We start from the raw sequence: 22,333 nt of genomic DNA on the forward strand, positions 1-22,333 counted from the left end.
GTTTATAGTTCAATTTTGAATTTATAAATTAAATCCCTTAGGAATCAATTTAATGTATGAAAATTATTAATGTTCTCTAAAAACTTCAAATTTTACCATGGTGCTATTATTGTCACATGGTCACTACAGAAAAAGTTAGGCATGCATGCCTGGAAGTTGCGGCGGTGTGGTGGGATGGGTTAGGGTTGGGGGGGGGGGTCCGGCACACTGTTTGTCGTGTGCCATCGTGTGGGCTTGTCCGGTTGGTGAGGCATGTGTAAAATCAAAAGTCATGCATTGGGTATCTAAGACATCGCATGCTCTTTTCATGCATATGTTTGTGTCACATGCGGTGGTGGTCCTCGCACACTCCCTCGTGCGGTTACGAGTGACACACCCTTTCGATGCCCCCGCGTAGTCTATGAATTTTAATGACGGGACGAGGGGGTTGTTCAAAGGTAGATTCGTATTTTGGTATGTGTTTCGGTGTAGATAATGGTGAGATTCCACATGAAAGTTTGAGCGCATGTGTATACGTGTTCCCACTAGCTACAAGTAAGTGAACATGTCGTCCAGCTCCGGGAGAGGGGGCCTGGTTTGCGAAGGTGACATAGCAAATATGTGCATTGGGTATTCAAAACATCACACATCACCTCCGTACATATGTTAGGACAACATGGAGGCGGTGGTTGTCGTTAGACATCGCCCCCCCTCCCTCGTGCCGCTATGAGCGTCGCTCCCATGTGTGGCCTCGTGTGTGGTCCATCACTTTGACCGCAACAATATAGATTAGTTACCGTGGATTTTTTAGGTTTGTGTTTGCGGTAGGTCCTGGTGTGAGATTATCGAATGGTATAATTTGAACGCATGTGTATGCATGAATGCCTCCCGTCAGCTATTGGGGGAGTGTATATATATATGTGTGTGTGTGTGTGTGTTTTATACTATTCATCATTCAAGTTGCAGAATAAGTTATTTTTCACCCGACGTAAATTATATTTGATATATAAATAGCTACATTTATACTGATTCACGACGTAAAATTTAACATAAGAAAACAAAATTATAGGTCACAACACGAGAAAAAAGATACTTATTATGTAGATTTTGCACTATGATTTTACGTTTGTAATTTTACGTAACATAAAATAATTTTATGTTGATTATATATTTTCTTACGTTCTCTTTTTACGTGTAAAGTAAGATAAAATTTATCAAACATAAAATACGTAAAATAATGTCTTTCATGTTTTGTTTGCATGTAAAATGTTTATACATATATGTAAAATGTTTATACATGTTTTGTTATATATATATATATATATATATATATATTTATTTATATATATATTTCTATGTAAAATGTTTGGGGCATCTAGGTGGCTGAACACATAGGTCAGTTATGGCAAGTCATATTTATTAGTGCATGGTATTCAATCCATAAAATAATGGTTTCCATGTTTTGTTTGCATGTATTAATTAAATAATTATTTCTTTTCAAAACAAAAATAGTCTGAACATTCATACATGAGTTCGTATATGTGTACACGTATCTAACATTCTCACGTAAACCGTGGTACGTGTTATTGGGTATTATATTAAACGAAAATATGTATTTGTCGGTGTTATACCCAATAAAAATACGCACATAAATATCATACATTTTAATAAATATGGTTTGATGTTATACCCAGTAAAATATACATAGAAATATTTATACCTCGATGTGAATGTACAAATAAATATACATACCTCAATGTAAATATATAAATGAATATGCACATCTTGGTGCGATACTCAATAAAATATACACATAAATATAAATACCTTGATTTTATTTTTATTTTAATATATACCCATAAATGACACAACGTTTAGTAAATGGTACATGTATGTATACAAGTTAGTGAATATTATACCGAATGAAAACATTGTTGGGGAACGTTGCATGGGAAACAAAAATTTTCCTACGCGCACGAAGACCTATCACGGTGATGTCCATCTACGAGAGGGGTTGAGTGATCTACGTACCCTTGTAGACCGTACAGCAGAAGCGTTAGTGAACGCGGTTGATGTAGTGGAACGTGCTCACGTCCCTCGATCCGCCCCGCGAACTATCCCGCGATCAGTCCCACGATCTAGTGCCGAACGGACGGCACCTCCGCGTTCAGCACATGTACAACTCGACGATGATCTCGGCCTTCTTGATCCAGCAAGAGAGATGGAGAGGTAGAAGAGTTCTCCGGCAGCGTGACGGCGCTCCGGAGGTTGGTGATGATCTCGTCTCAGCAGGGCTCCGCCCGAGCTCCGCAGAAACGCGATCTAGAGGAAAAACCGTGGAGGTATGTGGTCGGGCTACCGTGGAAAAAGCGTCTCAAATCAGCCCTAAAACCTCCGTATATATAGATGGGAGAGGGGGGACCTTGCCTTGGGGCTCAAGGAACCCCAAGGGGGTCGGCCGGGCCAAAAGGGGGGAAGGACTCCCCCCCAAACCGAGTCCTACTTGGTTTGGTGGGTGGAGTCCTTCTCTCCTTTCCCACCTCCTTCTTTTTTTTCTTTTCTCTTTGATTTTTCTTCCAATGCGCATAGGGCCCTTTTGGGCTGTCCACCAGCCCTCTAAAGGCTGGTGCGCCACCCTCAAGGCCTATGGGCTTCCCCGGGGTGGGTTGCCCCCCCTCCCCCGGTGAACTCCCGGAACCCATTCGCCATTCCCGGTACATTCCCGGTAACTCCGAAAACCTTCCGGTAATCAAATGAGGTCATCCTATATATCAATCTTCGTTTCCGGACCATTCCGGTAACCCTCGTGACGTCCGTGATCTCATCCGGGACTCCGAACAACATTCGGTAACCAACCATATAACTCAAATACGCATAAAACAACGTCGAACCTTAAGTGTGCAGACCCTGCGGGTTCGAGAACTATGTAGACATGACCCGAGAGACTCCTCGGTCAATATCCAATAGCGGGACCTGGATGCCCTTATTGGATCCTACATATTCTACAAAGATCTTATCGTTTGAACCTCAGTGCCAAGGATTCATATAATCCCGTATGTCATTCCCTTTGTCCTTCGGTATGTTACTTGCCCGAGATTCGATCGTCAGTATCCGCATACCTATTTCAATCTCGTTTACCGGCAAGTCTCTTTACTCGTTCCGTAATACAAGATCCCGGAACTTACACTAAGTTACATTGCTTGCAAGGCTTGTGTGTGATGTTGTATTACCGAGTGGGCCCCGAGATACCTCTCCGTCACACGGAGTGACAAATCCGAGTCTTGATCCTTACTAACTCAACGAACACCTTCGGAGATACCTGTAGAGCATCTTTATAGTCACCCAGTTACGTTGCGACGTTTGATACACACAAAGTATTCCTCCGGTGCTAGTGAGTTATATGATCTCATGGTCATAGGAACAAATACTTGACACGCAGAAAACAGTAGCAACAAAATGACACGATCAACATGCTACGTCTATTAGTTTGGGTCTAGTCCATCACGTGATTCTCCTAATGACGTGATCCAGTTATCAAGCAACAACACCTTGTTCATAATCAGAAGACACTGACTATCTTTGATCAACTGGCTAGCCAACTAGAGGCTTGCTAGGGACAGTGTTTTGTCTATGTATCCACACATGTAAATGAGTCTTCATTCAATATAATTATAGCATGGATAATAAAAGATTATCTTGATACAGGAATTATAATAATAACTATATTTATTGTTCCCTCTAGGGCATAATTCCAACAGTCTCCCACTTGCACTAGAGTCAATAATCTAGCCCTCACATCATCACGCGAATTACAGTTCTGGTGTTGATCATGCTTTGGCCGTGGAAGAGGTTTAGTCAGTGGGTCAGCTACATTCAGATCCGTGTGCACTTTGCATATATTTACGTCCTCTCCTTCGACGTAGCCGCGGATAAGGTTGAAGCGTCGTTTGATGTGTCTGGACTTCTTGTGAAACCGTGGTTCCTTTGCTAAGGCAATGGCACCCGTGTTGTCACAGAACAAGGTTATTGGATTCAGTGCGCTTGGCACCACTCCAAGATCCGTCATGAATTGCTTCATCCAGACACCCTCCTTAGCCGCCTCCGAGGCAGCCATGTACTCCGCTTCACATGTAGAATCTGCTACGACGCTTTGCTTGGAACTGCACCAGCTTACCGCACCCCCATTAAGAATAAATACGTATCCGGTTTGCGACTTAGAGTCGTCCGGATCTGTGTCAAAGCTTGCATCGACGTAACCTTTTACGGCGAGCTCTTCGTCACCTCCATACACGAGAAACATCTCCTTAGTCCTTTTCAGGTACTTTAGGATATTCTTGACCGCTGTCCAGTGATCCACTCCTGGATTACTCTGGAACCTGCCTGCCATACTTATGGCCAGGCTAACGTCCGGTCTAGTGCACAGCATCGCATACATGATAGAGCCTATGGCTGAAGTATAGGGGACGAAGCGCATATGCTCTCTATCTTCATCAGTTGCTGGGCACTGAGTCTTACTCAATCTCGTACCTTGTAACACTGGCAAGAACCCTTTCTTGGACTGTTCCATTTTGAACCTCTTCAAAACTTTATCAAGGTATGTGCTTTGTGAAAGTCCTATCAGGCGTTTTGATCTATCCCTATAGATCTTAATGCCTAGAATGTAAGCAGCTTCTCCTAGGTCCTTCATAGAGAAACTTTTATTCAAGTAATCCTTTATGCTCTCCAAAAACTCTACGTTGTTTCCAATCAGCAATATGTCATCCACATATAATATTAGAAACGCCACAGAGCTCCCACTCAATTTCTTGTAAATACAAGATTCTCCATCCACTTGTATAAACCCAAATGCTTTGATCACCTCATCAAAGCGTTTATTCCAACTCCGAGATGCTTGCACCAGTCCATAAATGGATCGCTGGAGCTTGCACACCTTGTTAGCATTCTTAGGATTGACAAAACCTTCGGGTTGCATCATATACAATTCTTCCTTAAGGAAACCGTTAAGGAACGCCGTTTTGACATCCATCTGCCAGATTTCATAATCGAAAAATGCAGCTATTGCTAACATGATTCTGACGGACTTAAGCATCGCTACGGGTGAGAATGTCTCATCGTAGTCAACTCCTTGAACTTGTGAAAAACCCTTCGCCACAAGTCGAGCTTTATAAACGGTCACATTGCCGTCAGCGTCCGTCTTCCTCTTAAAGATCCATTTGTTCTGAATAGCCTTGCGGCCCTCAGCCAGTACCTCCAAAGCCACACTTTGTTCTCATACATGGATCCTATCTCGGACTTCATGGCTTCTAGCCATTTGTTGGAATCTGGGCCCACCATTGCTTCTTCATAATTTGCAGGTTCATTGTTGTCCAACAACATGATTGATAAGACGGGATTACCGTACCACTCTGGAGCAGCACGTGGTCTCGTCGACCTGCGTGGTTCGACAGAAACTTGAACCGGAGTTTCATGATCATCATCATTAACTTCATCCTCAATCGGCGTCGCAACGACAGAGGTTTCCCCTTGCCCTGCGCCACCATCCAGAGGGATGAGAGGTTCGACAACCTCGTCAAGTTCTATCTTCCTCCCACTCAATTCTCTCGAGAGAAACTCCTTCTCGAGAAAAGCTCCATTTTTAGCAACAAAAACTTTGCCCTCAGATTTGAGATAGAAGGTGTACCCAACTGTCTCTTTTGGGTAACCTATGAAGATGCACTTTTCCGCTTTGGGTTCCAGCTTTTCAGGCTGAAGCTTTTTGACATAAGCATCACATCCCCAAACTTTAAGAAACGACAACGTTGGCCTTTTGCCATACCAAAGTTCGTATGGTGTCGTCTCAACGGATTTTGATGGTGCCCTATTTAAAGTGAATGCAGCTGTTTCTAATGCATAACCCCAAAACGATAACGGCAAATCGGTAAGAGACATCATAGATCGCACCATCTCTAATAAAGTATGATTACGACGTTCGGACACACCATTACGCTGTGGTGTTCCAGGCGGTGTCAACTGTGAAACAATTCCACATTGTCTTAAGTGAGCACCAAACTCGAAACTCAGATATTCACCCCACGATCAGACCATAGGAACTTGATCTTCCTGTTACGATGATTTTCAACTTCACTCTGAAATTGCTTGAACTTTTCAAATGTTTCAGACTTGTGCTTCATTAAGTAGACATAACCATATCTACTCAAATCGTCAGTGAAGGTGAGAAAATAACAATATCCGCCGCGTGCCTCTACGCTCATCGGACCACACACATCGGTATGTATGATTTCCAACAAGTCACTTGCACGCTCCATTGTTCCGGAGAACGGAGTTTTAGTCCTCTTGCCCATGAGGCATGGTTCGCATGTGTCAAGTGAATCAAAGTCAAGTGACTCCAAAAGTCCATCGACATGGAGTTTCTTCATGCGCTTTACACCAATATGACCTAAGCGGCAGTGCCACAAAAATATGGCGCTATCATTGTTAACTCTAACTCTTTTGGTCTCAATGTTATGTATGTGTGTATCGCTATCAAGATTCAATATGAACAATCCTCTCACATTGGGTGCATGACCATAAAAGATGTTACTCATAGAAATAGAACAACCATTATTCTCTGACTTAAAAGAGTAACCGTCTCGCAATAAACAAGATCCAGATATAATGTTCATGCTCAACGCAGGCACTAAATAACAATGATTCAAGTTCATAACTAATCCTGATGGTAACTGAAGTGAAACTGTGCCGACGGCGATTGCATCAACCTTGGAACCATTTCCTACGCGCATCGTCACTTCATCTTTCGCCAGCCTTCGTCTATTCCGCAGTTCCTGTTTCGAGTTGCAAATATGAGCAACAGAACCGGTATCGAATACCCAGGCACTACTACGAGAGCTGGTTAAGTACACATCAATAACATGTATATCAAATATACCTGATTTTTCTTTGGCCGCCTTCTTATCTGCCAGATACTTGGGGCAATTGCGCTTCCAGTGACCCATACCCTTGCAATAGTAACACTCTGTTTCAGGCTTAGATCCAGCTTTGGGTTTCTTCGTCGGATTGGCAACAGGCTTGCCGCTCTTCTTTGAATTACCCTTCTTGCCTTTGCCGTTTCTCTTGAAACTAGTGGTCTTATTCACCATCAACACTTGATGCTCTTTACGGAGTTCAGACTCTGCGACTTTCAGCATCGCAAACAACTCGCCCGGTGACTTGTTCATCCCTTGCATGTTGTAGTTCAACACAAAGCCTTTATAGCTTGGCGGCATTGATTGAAGGATTCTGTCAGTGATAGCCTCTTGCGGGAGTTCAATCCCCAGCTCAGCTAGACAGTTTGAGTACCCACACATTTTGAGCACATGTTCACTGACAGACGAGTTCTCCTCCATCTTGCAAGCATAGAATATATCGGAGGTCTCATACCTCTCGATCCGGGCGTTCTTTTGAAAGATAAATTTCAACTCCTGGAACATCTCAAATGCTCCATGACACTCAAAGCGACGTTGAAGTCCCCGTTCTAAGCCATACAAGACTGCACATTGAACTACTGAGTAGTCCTCCTTGCGTGCTAACCAAGCGTTCTTAACATCCTGATCAGCCGTAGCGGGTGGTTCATCTCCTAGCGCAGCATTAAGGACATAATCCTTCTTCCCAGCTTGCAAGATTAGCTTAAGATTACGAGCCCAGTCTACAAAGTTGCTTCTATCATCTTTCAACTTAGCTTTCTTTAGGAACGTATTAAAATTCAGGGTGACTGTCGCGTGAGCCATGATCTACAACACAAATATATTCAAAGTGGACTTAGACTATGTTCAAGATAATTAGAGTTTAACTTAATCAAATTATTCGCTAAACTCCCACTCAAAAAGTACATCTCTCTAGTCATTTGAGTGGTTCATGATCCACTTACACTAGCTCAAGTCCGATCATCACGTGAGTTGAGTATAGTTTCAGTGGTAAGCATCCCTATGCTAATCATATCATCTATATGATTCATGATCGACCTTTCGGTCTCATGTGTTCCGAGGCCATGTCTGCACATGCTAGGCTCGTCAAGCTTAACCCGAGTGTTCCGCGTGCGCAACTGTTTTGCACCCGTTGTATGTGAACGTTGAGTCTATCACACCCGATCATCACGTGGTGTCTCGAAACGACGAACTGTAGCAACGGTGCACAGTCGGGGAGAACACAATTTCGTCTTGAAATTTTAGTGCGAGATCACCTCATAATGCAACCGTCGTTCTAAGCAAAATAAGGTGCATAAAAGCATTAACATCACAGGCAATTCATAAGTGACATGATATGGCCATCATCACGTGCTTCTTGATCTCCATCACCAAAGCACCGGCACGATCTTCTTGTCACCGGCGCCACACCATGATCTCCATCAACGTGTCGCCATCGGGGTTGTCGTGCTACTCATGCTATTACTACTAAAGCTACATCCTAGCAAAATAGTAAACGCATCTGCAAGCACAAACATTAGTATAAAGACAACCCTATGGCTCCTGCCGGTTGCCGTACCATCGACGTGCAAGTCGATATTATCTATTACAACATGATCATCTCATACATCCAATATATCACATCACATCGTTGGCCATATCACATCACAAGCATACCCTGCAAAAACAAGTTAGACGTCCTCTAATTTTGTAGTTGCATGTTTTACGTGGTGACCATGGGTATCTAGTAGGATCGCATCTTACTTACGCAAACACCACAACGGAGATATATGAGTTGCTATTTAACCTCATCCAAGGACCCCCTCGGTCAAATCTGATTCAACTAAAGTTGGAGAAACCGACACTTGCCAGTCATCTTTGAGCAACGGGGTTACTCGTAGCGATGAAACCAGTCTCTCGTAAGCGTACGAGTAATATCGGTCCAAGCCGCTTCAATCCAACAATACCGCGGAATCAAGAAAAGACTAAGGCGGGCAGCAAAATGCACATCACCGCCCACAAAAACTTTTGTGTTCTACTCGAGAAGACATCTACGCATGAACCTAGCTCATGATGCCACTGTTGGGGAACGCCGCATGGGAAACAAAAAATTTCCTACGCGCACGAATACCTATCACGGTGATGTCCATCTACGAGAGGGGATGAGTGATCTACGTACCCTTGTAGACCGTACAGCAGAAGCGTTAGTGAACGCGGTTGATGTAGTGGAATGTCCTCACGTCCCTCGATCCGCCCCGCAAACTATCCCGCGATCAGTCCCACGATCTAGTGTCGAACGGACGGCACCTCCGCGTTCAGCACACGTACAACTCGACGATGATCTTGGCCTTCTTGATCCAGCAAGAGAGACGGAGAGGTAGAAGAGTTCTCCGGCAGCGTGACGGCGCTCCGGAGGTTGGTGATGGTCTCGTCTCAGCAGGGCTCCGCCCGAGCTCCGCAGAAACGCGATCTAGAGGAAAAACCGTGGAGGTATGTGGTCGGGCTGCCGTGGAAAAAGCGTCTCAAATCAGCCCTAAAACCTCCATATATATAGGTGGGAGAGGGGGGACCTTGCCTTGGGGCTCAAGGAGCCCCAAGGGGGTCGGCCGAGCCAAAAGGGGGGAAGGACTCCCCCCCAAACCGAGTCCTACTTGGTTTGGTGGGTGGAGTCCTTCTCTCCTTTCCCACCTCCTCCTTTTTTTTCTCTTTGATTTTTCTTCCAATGCGCATAGGGCCCTTTTGGGATGTCCCACCAGCCCACTAAGGGCTGGTGCGCCACCCTCAAGGCCTATGGGCTTCCCCGGGGTGGGTTGCCCCCCGGTGAACTCCCGGAACCCATTCGTCATTCCCGGTACATTCCCGGTAACTCCGAAAACCTTCCGGTAATCAAATGAGGTCATCCTATATATCAATCTTCGTTTCCGGACCATTCCAGAAACCCTCGTGACGTCCGTGATCTCATCCGGGACTCCGAACAACATTCGGTAACCAACCATATAACTCAAATACGCATAAAACAACGTCGAACCTTAAGTGTGCAGACCCTGCGGGTTCGAGAACTATGTAGACATGACCCGAGAGACTCCTCGGTCAATATCCAATAGCGGGACCTGGATGCCCATATTGGATCCTACATATTCTACGAAGATCTTATCGTTTGAACCTCAGTGCCAAGGATTCATATAATCCCGTATGTCATTCCCTTTGTCCTTCGGTATGTTACTTGCCCGAGATTCGATCGTCAGTATCCGCATACCTATTTCAATCTCGTTTACCGGCAAGTCTCTTTACTCGTTCTGTAATACAAGATCCCGCAACTTACACTAAGTTACATTGCTTGCAAGGCTTGTGTGTGATGTTGTATTACCGAGTGGGCCCCGAGATACCTCTCCGTCACACGGAGTGACAAATCCCAGTCTTGATCCATACTAACTCAACGAACACCTTCGGAGATACCTGTAGAGCATCTTTATAGTCACCCAGTTACGTTGCGACGTTTGATACACACAAAGTATTCCTCCGGTGTTAGTGAGTTATATGATCTCATGGTCATAGGAACAAATACTTGACATGCAGAAAACAGTAGCAACAAAATGACACGATCAACATGCTACGTCTATTAGTTTGGGTCTAGTCCATCACGTGATTCTCCTAATGACGTGATCCAATTATCTAGCAACAACACCTTGTTCATAATCAGAAGACACTGACTATCTTTGATCAACTGGCTAGCCAACTAGAGGCTTGCTAGGGACAGTGTTTTGTCTATGTATCCACACATGTAAATGAGTCTTCACTCAATACAATTATAGCATGGATAATAAACGATTATCTTGATACAGGAATTATAATAATAACTATATTTATTATTGCCTCTAGGGCATAATTCCAACAAACATGTATGTATTGGTGTTGTACAAAATAAAAAGATGCATGTGTTAATGTTATACCCAATAAAAATACATACGCGCTCACGTACATGCTACCATACATGACAACAAATATGGTTAATAATTAATTACGACTTTCTATCATAAAGGGATAATTAATGACACGTATCAATTAGGCATGTAAACAAATAGGAAAGTAATAATGCATGCATACATACAAAATTTAAACCAATCTTAAGAGCGAAATCAAGTATGATCCAATGGCATAATATAAACATAATGCATATTAAATTTTGAAATATTTTGTTGGAGTTAGATAAACATAATGAATATTAAATTTTATACGTAGAGAAAAGATAAGACATGCATAAATAGGAATAATTAGGAATAATTAAACTCCACTTCACTTACAATGTGAACTAATAACAAAAAGGAAATTTGATCATGTATACATATAAATCGATTATCCAACTCAAAATCTATAACAAATTAAGGTCTACTTGACGCGCTTAAGGAATTCTCGCGCAATATCAAAATGTTGTTTTTAGCTTCGTTCGAACGATATTTGAGAAAGTATAATAGAAACTTCTCCATCAACTTATACCCGTCCCACACAAGCAATATATGTAGTTAACACAAATATTCCATGTCGAAGGTCTCAAAAATATGTAATGAAGAATACTCATCATGCAAACAGGACGAACCAACTCTTTATCGTTCCACCGGAGCATAAAATGACAAACAAAATAGCCACACATACCCATGCAATTTTATAAAATAAATTATATAGAATATAGTGATAACACAAATAAATGTTTATATTTTGAATGTTATGATAATGATAGGAACTCGATCCCTACCAGGTCTAGGTCACAGGTTATAGGGGAGGAAGAGTGGTTGGCGTAGCGAGGAGCGCGGCAGGCGGCGCTGGCGCGCCGTGATCGCGCAAGAGGAAGAAGGGGTGGGGGCTGCTAGGGTTTAGGGTGCTGGCTCTTGCTAGGAGCCGATCAAAATAGATTGATTCTACTTAACTCAAACAGAGTCCTTTACATGAGTATATATAATCTCCTTGGGCGAGTAATTATAATAAACCGGGCTAAGCACCTAATACGATAAGATAACTTGGCCAGCTTGCTTTAACTGGGCCTTCTCCGGTTATAATATAAACCGGTCCTAACATCTCTCCCCGCCTGCGTAAACAGCTCGGCATCGAGATGGAAGTCGGGAAAATGCTTGCGGAACTCCGCAAGGGTCTCCCTAGTAGCGTCCTCCTCCGGAAGGCCTTGCCACTAGATCAAGAGCTGCCAAACACCACGGCTTTGCTGGACCTTCAACACCTTAGCTGGATCAGGAAGTAGACAGTCGTCGGAGGTCGGAGGATGATCCGGTCTAGCCGCCAGCGGCTTCCCGTGGAAAGGCTTCAACAAGCCCACATGAAAGACATCGTGGATGCGGGCACCAGGCGACAGCTGAAGGCCGTAGGCGACGTTGTCGATGCGTTCCAACATGGGAAATGGTCCAGCGTAGCATGGACCTAGCTTGCTCTTGCTGCGAGTGTCGAGTGACTGCATAGACGGTGGAGAAGCCGCAACCACACCTAGTCGCCCACCGCAAAATCAGCCTCACGGTGGTGAGCATCATAATATTTCTTGGACAACTGTTGGGCTTGCAGAAGACACTGACGCACCTCGGCAAGGATGGCATCTCGACCGCGAAGAATGACTCCCGCCGCCTCAGTCCAGGTCGTCCCGGGTTGGAACGGCAGGATGGGCGGGGGAGGCCGACCATAGACCACCTCAAAGGGGGTGGCATGCAAGGCGGAGTGGTAAGAGGTGTTGTAGCAGTACTCCGCCCACAAGATCCAGTCCACCCAAGCATGTGGCCGATCACCTGTAAAGCAGCGTAAGTACATGGCAATCACCTTGTTGACGACCTCATATTGGCCTTCGGTCTAGGGATGAGAGGTCGTGCTCAATCGCAACTTGAAGCCCGCCATCCAAAAAAGATCACGCCAAACATGACCGGTGAACACCGGGTCACGGTCGTTGGCGATCAAAGAGGGAAACCCATGTAGGCGGACGATGCCATTGAAGAAGGCCCGCGCGACGGTGGTGGCGGTGTAGGGATGGCCAAGTACAATGAAGTGCGCATACTTGGAGAAACGGTCCACCACTGTGAGGATGACGGACTTGGCGCCCACCTTAGGAAGTCCCTCGATAAAGTCCATGCACATGTCGGCCCATACCTAGGAGGGAAGCTCCAGGGGCTGTAGCAGGATGGCCGGCTGCCATGTCTCCGTCTTGTTGTGCCGGCACGTCAGGCAAGACCGTACCCAGTCTCGCACCAGCGCACGGTCCCCCGAAGGTAGAAGTCGGCGCGGAGGCGATGGAGCGTTTTCTGCACCTCCTAGTGGCCGGCTGAGTGAGCCAATAGAATAGCCTGGTGCCGAAGATCGTCGTGATCTCGCACAAAGAGGTTCCATCCGTGCAGGAGTAACCCGTCATCCAGTCGCCACGACGCCTGCAAATCGCCCTTTCGAGGTGCTGCCAAAGAAAATGAGCATCCGCGACCGTCGCGGTGGCTCGGCAAATGTCATTGATGGAGACGAACGATGGCCCGGAGCTGATGCAAAGGGAAGTGCACTTGGTGTCTGCGGCGCCCTTCTCGCAGTCGGCGTCGCGGCGGGACAAGGCGTCCACCACGATGTTGAGGTGGCCAGACCGGTACTCAATCGTGAAGTCATAATCGAAGAGCTTGTTGATCCACTGGTGCTGCGGTATTGTGGAGAGACGCTGATACAACAGAAATTTAAGGTTGTAGTGGTCTGTGCCAATCAGGAATTTCCTTCGCGAGAGATACGGGCACCACTGCCGCACAACCTGTACCAAACCGATGAGCTCCCGCTCGTAGTCCACGATTTTGCGGTGACGTGCGGAGAACGGTTGGCTGAAGAATGCGAGCGGTCTGGCGCCCTGGTGAAGGCAACACCGAAGCCCACACCCGAAGCATCGCAGTCAACCACGAACTGCTGCTCAAAATCAGGCATCTGCAGGACCGGTCCTGTGGTAAGAGCCTCTTAAGTGACTCGAAGGCGGTAGCTGCCACATCATCCCAAGAGAATGCGACGCGGCGCAACATCCGGGTGAGCGGCGCAGCAAGAAGGCCGAACTCCTGGATGAACTTCCAGTAGTAGCCTACAAGGCCCAAAAACCCGAGGAGGGCCTTGAGCGAGTGCGGCGTCAGCCAAGACGCGACAGCCGTCATCTTGTCGGCATCCATGGAAACTCCCTTGCTGAAATGACGTGTCCGAGATAGGCGACGGACGTCGTGCCAAACGAGCACTTCGCGCGCTTGAGGTGCAGTTGATGCGCCCGAAGCTTTTTGAAGATGATGGTGACGTGCTGCAAGTGCTCCGCCCATGAGGAGTTGTAGATGATAATGTATTCTAAGAAAACGAGCACAAACCGCCATAAGTAGGGCCGAAGAACGTCGTGCATCAAGGCCTGGAATGTCGACGATGCGTTGGAGAGGCCGAAAGGCATCACAAAAACTTGAAGTGGCAGTGATGGGTGCAAAAGGACGTCTTCGTGATGTCGTCCGGGTGCATCCGAACCTGGTGATAGCCAGAACGCAAGTCGAGCTTAGTGAAGAAGCGTGCCCCGGGAAGCTCGTCCAGTAGCTACTCGATGACTGGTATAGGAAATTTGTCCTTTGACGTCCTGGAGTTGAGAGCATGGTAGTCGATGCAGAAACACCACGAGCCGTCGGGCTTGCGAACGAGGAGCACCGGTGCCGAGAATGGCAAAGTACAAATCTAGATGATGCCCAAGGCGAGCATGAGCGCCCATTGTCGTTCCAGCTCGTCCTCTACAGATGTGAGTAGCGGTATGGCCGTACGGCGACGTGGGTTGTACCCGGGAGGAGGTGAATGCGATGGTTGTAGACGGACTGGCAGAAGACCCTAGGGAACGTCGAAAAAGGTTGTTGTGCTACTTCAGGAGATGAGCCAACAAGGGCGGCTCTGGGTCGGCGATGGACGCCGACAACTGTGGTTGGGGAGCTACTAGGGCAGCGTCACTGTCGTCGTTTTGTCACGGCATATGTCCTCGTGAAAGGACTTAAAGATGGAGCCATCGCACCTTAGTGATGACTCGAAGGGGGTGAGCGAAAGCAAGACTCAGATTTACCCAGGTTCTGCCCCTCGTGAGGAGGTAAAAGCCTACGTCCTGCTTTGTGTGGATTAATGGTGATTTCAATTACAAGGAGGGCGTAACTCGCCTGACCTAGCTCTTGATTCTCTCTAACTCCCCTGACCTTTCCCTGGGACTCGCCTTTATATACAGGTCGAGGCCCTAGGGTTTACAAAGTCATGCCATGCTACTCCTTGTGGCTTTCCCTATCTCTAAGTCGCCGTACTCTCCACGATTGGGAACTCCCTTGGTAATCTACCATCTGCACGACCTCTTGAACCGCCATCCAGCCTCTGGGCCACGAGACACACGTTGAATGGTAAGTCGCCCCTTTGATGACGCGGCCCACTAAGGGCGGGTTATTCGTAGGTAATATCCCCAACATTAGGCCCCAAATTGTCTTGAATTCATTAATGTCAATAAACCTTCACCAATTTGGGGCATCTCTTACCATTTCCATCTTTCGAGGAACGATAAGTCGCCACTCGTTGTAATTTTATCTAACCCGCCGTATAATCTTTGATGACATGACCTTATCCCCTTGATTTCGGGGTTTTTAACACCGCAACCATCCAACGAATCTTTTGCTCCATATTCACTTATCCCGAAAATCTAGGCGCCATCATCGTAGTTTCTGACTTGTCACCTCGATCTCCGCCTTGACAGCCTCGATTCCCGTTCCGGCCCTTTAAATAACTGCAGGAGAAATGGGGGGGAAGCTCCGTCACCTACCTCCATCTCTTCCCTCGTATTTTGCGCGCTCTTCCTCTGCGTGCGCCAGCACCCTGGCGTTGTCACCGGCTCCTGAAGCTCCTCCGTCGACCGTGGTCTTCCGGGCGCCTTCAAGTCAACAAGAAGCACGAAGTTCTCCGCTTTCGTCCCCGGCACCGGTCTCCTTTCCTCAGGTACACACATTCCCTTATTAGGGTTAAGCCGAGAATGCCATGGCCATTGTTCCATCGAGCTAGCTCCATGACGCGACAAACGTTCTTTCCTGTATTAGATCCGCTTTATATCTTCATAATAGACTCAGGCAGTAGAAAACCATGGCCACTTTATCGCGTTCTTTTGTTATCTTAAGCCTTCACGCCGTGAATCCAATACTGTCGTTGCCTTATGCCCATAGCCTTTCACCATTTTTTCGAGCAGTATTCCTTTATTTTGATCCACTCGTAGATCCATAGTTTACTGCATGTTTTTAGAAACATGTTTGTTCGTCTCCGAGAATATCCCTAAGGAAAAAGGACCCTTGAGAGTCGGCGTTTAGCTCCAGCTTCCATAGCGACTTAAATTTATCACCATAGCTATGCCCCCCTTCCTTTCCAATTGAAGAGCGAGTTGCAATACTTCAAAGATACTTCCATGAATCGCCCGAGTAGTGGGTTATGATGTATGTCGCCCATTGGAGGGTCACCAAATCCTTTTTGAACATATTGTAGACCAATACTGGCGAGTTAGAACACTTCATAGTTTTTACTGAATCACCTCGTTCCCCTCTCTTTTGTAGTCATGGCTATTTCGAAGTGCAACTGGTTACCAACAAAAATCGATGATGCTACTCTTGAGAAGTTTGTTAAGGCGGGTCTTCTTGACAACAAGGAAACCATTGGTTGGAGAACCGCCCCGGGCGAGTTGACTCCCAGTCCCGGTGTAGGAGAAGTAGTCATCTTTACCGATTACCTTGAACGAGGTTTTAAACCGCCCGGGTCAAAGTTTTTTCGAGACGTCTTGCGTTTCCTTAACGTTCATCCTCAAGACCTGGGACTCAACTCCATCAGCAAACTTTGCCAGTTCCAGGTCTTTTGTGAGGTATACTTGCAGAGAGAACCCATAGTTCCTTTATTTTGGAACTTCTTCCATTTGAATCGCCAGACCAAGTTTCCCAACGGTCCCAACCATGAACTTGGAGGAGTCAACATTCAAAGGCGTCGCGAGCGTGGATTTCCATCAGTCCTTCTGCCCAGCCATCCCAAGGGCTGGGCCGAGTCATGGTTTTATTGCCGGGACATCTCTCCACCTGGCGAAAACCCACTCCCGGGTTTCAGAGTAGATCGCTTGCCTATGGACTTCAAACTGCCCGAGAAGCTCACAAAAGAGGAAGAGTCGGAATTTATCCCCATTTTCTCCGAATTAAAGTCATTGACCAAAAACGGGCTCATCAAGATTGATCTGTTCCACTACTGGGTGGAGTGGAATATTCTACCCTTGAGTCGCCGAGACGGGCTAATGTATGAATATGATGGTACGGTAAACCATCCGCAGTGCTTCCACCACAAAAGACTCTCGGAGAGTGAAATTGTTGGAATCATCAAGAAGCTAACCGGTGAGCCATTGGAAGAATGTGCCATGATTGGGCTCAAGGCCTTCTGTCGCTCCAACCCGGTGCCGCCAGTAAGAATCCAAGCCGCCTTTCATTTCTTTATACTTACCAATGCTCTTGCTTTGAAATTCACTTCTATTCATTAGAAAAGTGATCCATTTTGGCGAAGGGGCCCCAAAGTGACCGCCCAAAAGACCACCAAGCCGCCACCAAAGAAGAGGAAGAAAACAACCAAAGGTAAAGCCGCCGCCAAAGATTCATCTGTTGTCGACGAGTCACGAGCTGGCGATGAACACTCAGAGGTAAGACTTCCCCCTTAATCATTATGTGTGTATTCCGACTTATGCTTATACAATGCGTATTTATGTGTAGGGTGAGGACAATGAGAGCCAAGATGATGCGGTCGAGGTAATTTCTATTTCTTCCGACTCACCTTCTCCTTCTCCTAGACCAGCCAGACGGATCTGTGGGAAAGTGCCCATGTCTCACCCATATGCTTATATGGACCCTGATTTCCTTTTGAAGAAAGCAAGATATACCCCCAAGCGCAAAACCCGTAGTCACTCTGGCGACTTAATCTTCGGACTGCCTGAGAAGACAACCGGTCGGAAGCGCACCAGCGAGGTACACTTTTGTTTTCTCATACCCTTCCTTGTGTAAAATATGACTCGCCACTTCTTTAACTTTTAAGCCTTTATTCTACCAGACTTCTCCCCCTACATCTGGGGACTCAGCAATATCAGCTCTCCCGCCGATGGTTCGTGTGCAAGGGTGAGTCCCTTTGTTAACCCCAATTTATTCTAAACAACGATATGTGCTTTTAATCTTGGTGCCTTTGTTTCAGAGCACAAGCGAAGAGAAGGAAAACTGGCGACTTATCTTCTGCTCCTAAAACAACTGAAGCCTTAGGCATGAGCGCCTCTATCCCAGAGATTGATGAGGAGTAAGCGGCGGCTCATGATATTCCTATGGACGATATTCCCGATGTCCGGGATGACTCGCCCGTAATTTTAAAGGAAACTGCTGACAAAGTTAACCCGCAAAGCCCTCTCAAGGCGACTGAATATCCAGATGATGTCGTAGTCACCGGTACTGGCTACTCCACTCCTCCAGTTGCAGTATCGTCCTTCCCCTGATCAAGACAACAGTAAATTCAAGCTCCCCCATTATGAGAGGCTGGAGTTTGACCAACTTTTCTCTGGCTTCGCAAGTCACCTAGAGAGGGATTATGAGATGAACAAAAGCTTGATTCATCTTATGAAGGTTAAGCATGAGGTACGTCTACTTATGTAGTCTCTTCCACCCATTAGCCTTCCAAGGGCCGGCTCATCATTTGATAGATGAGCCGGGTCTTGAATATAGTTTAAATCTTCAACCTGTAGCCCGCAAGGTCCGGGTCATCTTTTGAAAGATGAGTCGGGTCTTGAATATAATTAAAATCTCCAACATGTAGCCCCCAAGGGTCGGGCCATCTTTTGAAAGATGAGCCGGGTCTTGTATATAGTTAAAATCTCCAACCTGTAGCCCCCAAGGGCCGGGTCATCTTTTGAAAGATGAGTCGGGTGTTGGATATAGTTAAAATCTCCAACCTATATCCCCCAAGGGTCGGGTCATCTTTTGAAAGATGAGCCGGGTCTTGGATATAGTTAAAATCTCCAACCTGTAGCCCCGAAGGGCCGGGTCATCTTTTGAAAGATGAGTCGGGTCTTGAATATAGTTAAAATCTTCAACCTGTAGCCCCCAAGGGTCGGGTCATCTTTTGAAAGATGAGTCGGGTCTTGAATACAGTATGGTTTTGAATAAAATCATACATTAGCCCCCAAGTGTCAGGAGTATTGCTTGCAATAATGTTGAAACTTGTCTCCCCAAATTTTATGTGCAGGAGTCTATGACCTAGACTAAGTCGGCTTTAGCCGACTTAAGGAAGAATCTGGCTGAACAACAAGATGCACAATCTGAGTCGGAGAGGAAATACCGCTTGATTGGCTGAGCTGGAGAAGATGAAGGCTGACCATCAAAAACTGGAGAAGAAAGCCAAAGCTGACCAAGCCGCCATCCTTAAGCGTGCTGAGGAAAAATTGGAAGCCGCCCAGCAAGAGCTCTCCGGCTTAAAAAAGCACATTTCCAACATGACTGTCGCTATGTTTGGTAAGTATTAACCCTTGCCTGTTGAAGAAATAACCTGGTCTCCCAAAAAACTATCACATACTGATGTGTCCTTGTAGGTTCATGAGCCGCCAATCTTCCAGACGACTGCATGCTGAAGCTAAAGACTGTATATACTTTCACCGAGCAGCTATATACCGGGGGCGTGCTGACGATTAAGGCGGTGATGGGAAGCAAGGAGCCAGTCAGAACCATCAAGCACATGCTCGGCCATCTGTCCACATTGCCTCCTCAAATAGAGGAACTGGAAAAATCAGCCACCCGGAAGGGAGTCCTGAACACCCTGAGTCGGTGTTTAGCCTATGCCGTGGAGCTCAAACCAGAAGAAATAGCCGCCGGCTACCCTGGGCTGAAGGATGACGGGTCAGAGTTCACCAAGGTGGACTACCACCGAGTTATCATAGAATCTCGCCTCCCTCGTACGAAACTGCTATCTTGGTTCCTCGTCGACCCAAGAATCCTTTTGATCTTGACATGGACCTATCCCTCTTCCTTGATGATGAAGATGAGTTCGTTGCCCTATCCAAGTGTAATTGGAAACTAGGCAACTTACGAATCGAAGGTGGAGAGAGCTCAAGGCAAGGTGACTCGGAGGCGGCTTGATCCGTCCACTGATCCTTTCTTCACTGGAGGATGATACCCATTTTGGCCATGCGAGCCATGTAATAGCTTGTTAGATTTTGTGGAATAACAATCAGTCAGTAGTAACTTTTGATGGAACCTTTCCTGAACCACTTTTATTCCTTGAAGCTATGCGTGAATCGCCTGTAAATTTGATGAACCAGGGAGTGTCATAATTTGAAAAAAAAGTCTTCACCTTATGTGTGAGGAAAAACATAAGGCGACTCAGTGAGTGCATGACAAAGAATAGACTAGCCCCCTGGGTTATGGAAAAAAATAGATCAGCCCCCCCGAGTTATGGCAAAAAATAGATCAGCCCCCCGGGTTATGGCAAATAGTGGTTAAAAATGAGTCGGGGCGAGTTATAACCAAAAGCCGACTCAAAGATATTAGGAAATCTTGTGGTCTTTCCATCAAGAAATAAAATTTTATCGACTCAGTGAGTTACGATAGGATAAGACGAGTTTGCAAAACTCTAGTGTTACCCTTAGAAGGCCTTTGCAAAAAGCCTTGTTGTTTTAGACCGGCTGATCAGGCGCGAGTCAAGCTTCCGTGAAGCAGGTTCAATGAACAATGGTTTCTCTATTTCCCATGTGTGACTCTGGCCGGTACCTTTTATGTTTCAACCAAGGCGAGTTCAGGGTCCATATGACGGATTGACTCGCCCTGAGTACATAGGTCCATGTGGCGACTTGTTCAACACATAGTCCAGTATAACCATTTGTAATGCGGTAATTTTTCGCTAGCCAAGAGGGTATTCAGGCTGAACTCAATGAGTGGAAGCCCCAAGTAACCTATGTTTCAGGAAAAAGCCGGGCATAGGATCACAGAAGCGTATACCCTCTTACTGCGAAACGACTTGGGTACTAGTAGCCCCCAAGTAAGTCGGCTTAATTCTCAAAACCACATAAGGCGACTATGTTTGAACCGTGCGACGTGGCAACATTGGTCCTCTTTGGCTTTATCAAGGCCCAGTTTTGAAGTGCAGCATGGCGACTTACGCTCTTTGATTTTGATAGCGTCCATGTTTGGAAGACTTATAGAACAATAAAGACTCATGCTTTCCAAAGCTGAAATGGCAAAGGACCCCGAAATTCATGGGTGCCGACTTTATTGCTTTCATAATTCATTGGATACAATTTTTTGAAAACTGGTAAAAAGGGAGCTCATGGCTCTAAGTGTAGTAAGGCCACAGATGGGCTATGTTTGAGGGGCGAGTTGTCCCAACCTCTGTAGTTGGCCGATACGGGCAAAGATCCACCAAGTAATATGAGCCGTTCCGAAGATTCTTGCTGATGACAAACGGTCCTTCCCATGGAGGTGATAGCTTGTGCATACTAGTATGATCTTGAATCAAACGGAGCACCAAGTTGCCTTCTTGGAAAGTCCGGCTCTTGACCCGACGACGTGGTATCGTTGCAAGTCTTGTTGGTAAATCGCCGATCGTGAGGCGGCCAAGTCACGTTCCTCCTCCAAAGCGTCCAGCGAGTCTTGTCACGCCAGCTCGTTGTCCTGTTCCACGTAGGCGGCGACTCGTGGGGAATCGTGTTTGATGTCACTTGGTAACACTGCTTCTGCTCCATAGACCAGAAAGAAAGGAGTAAAACCCGTGGAGCGATTTAGAGTTGTCCTCATACTCCATAGTACTGACGGCAACTCCTCCACCCAACATCCTAGAGTACGTTCCAAAGGTACCATGAGCCAAGGCTTAATCCCTGCAATATTTCCTGATTCGCCCTCTTCGCCTGCCCATTAGACTGGGGATGTGCAACCGCGGAAACATCAAGCCGGATATGCTCTCGTGAACAAAACTCTTGCATTGCACCTTTGGATAGATTAGTACCATTGTCAGTAATGATACCATGAGGATATCTGAATCTAAAAATTAGTTTCTTCAAGAACTTGACGGTCGTATCTGCATCACAACTGCTAACAGGTTCCGCCTCCACCCACTTGGTAAACTTGTCAACCGCCACCAATAGGTGAGTCTTTTTGGTGGAAGACATCTTGAAAGGGCCAACCATATCAAGCCCCCAGACTGCAAACGGCCAAGTGACTGGTATCATCCGCAATTCCTGAGCCGGCACGTGCATCTGGCGTCCAAATTTTTGGCAGCCATCACATCGGTGAACTATCTCCTTTGTGTTTGCATGAGCCGTCAGCCAATAGAACCCATGTCTAAAGGCCTTAGAAACCAAGGATCGTGACCCAACATGATGACCACTGATG

The sequence above is a fragment of the Hordeum vulgare genome, chromosome 4H, assembly GCF_904849725.1.
Source record: "Hordeum vulgare subsp. vulgare chromosome 4H, MorexV3_pseudomolecules_assembly, whole genome shotgun sequence".
Taxonomy (NCBI): domain Eukaryota; kingdom Viridiplantae; phylum Streptophyta; class Magnoliopsida; order Poales; family Poaceae; genus Hordeum; species Hordeum vulgare.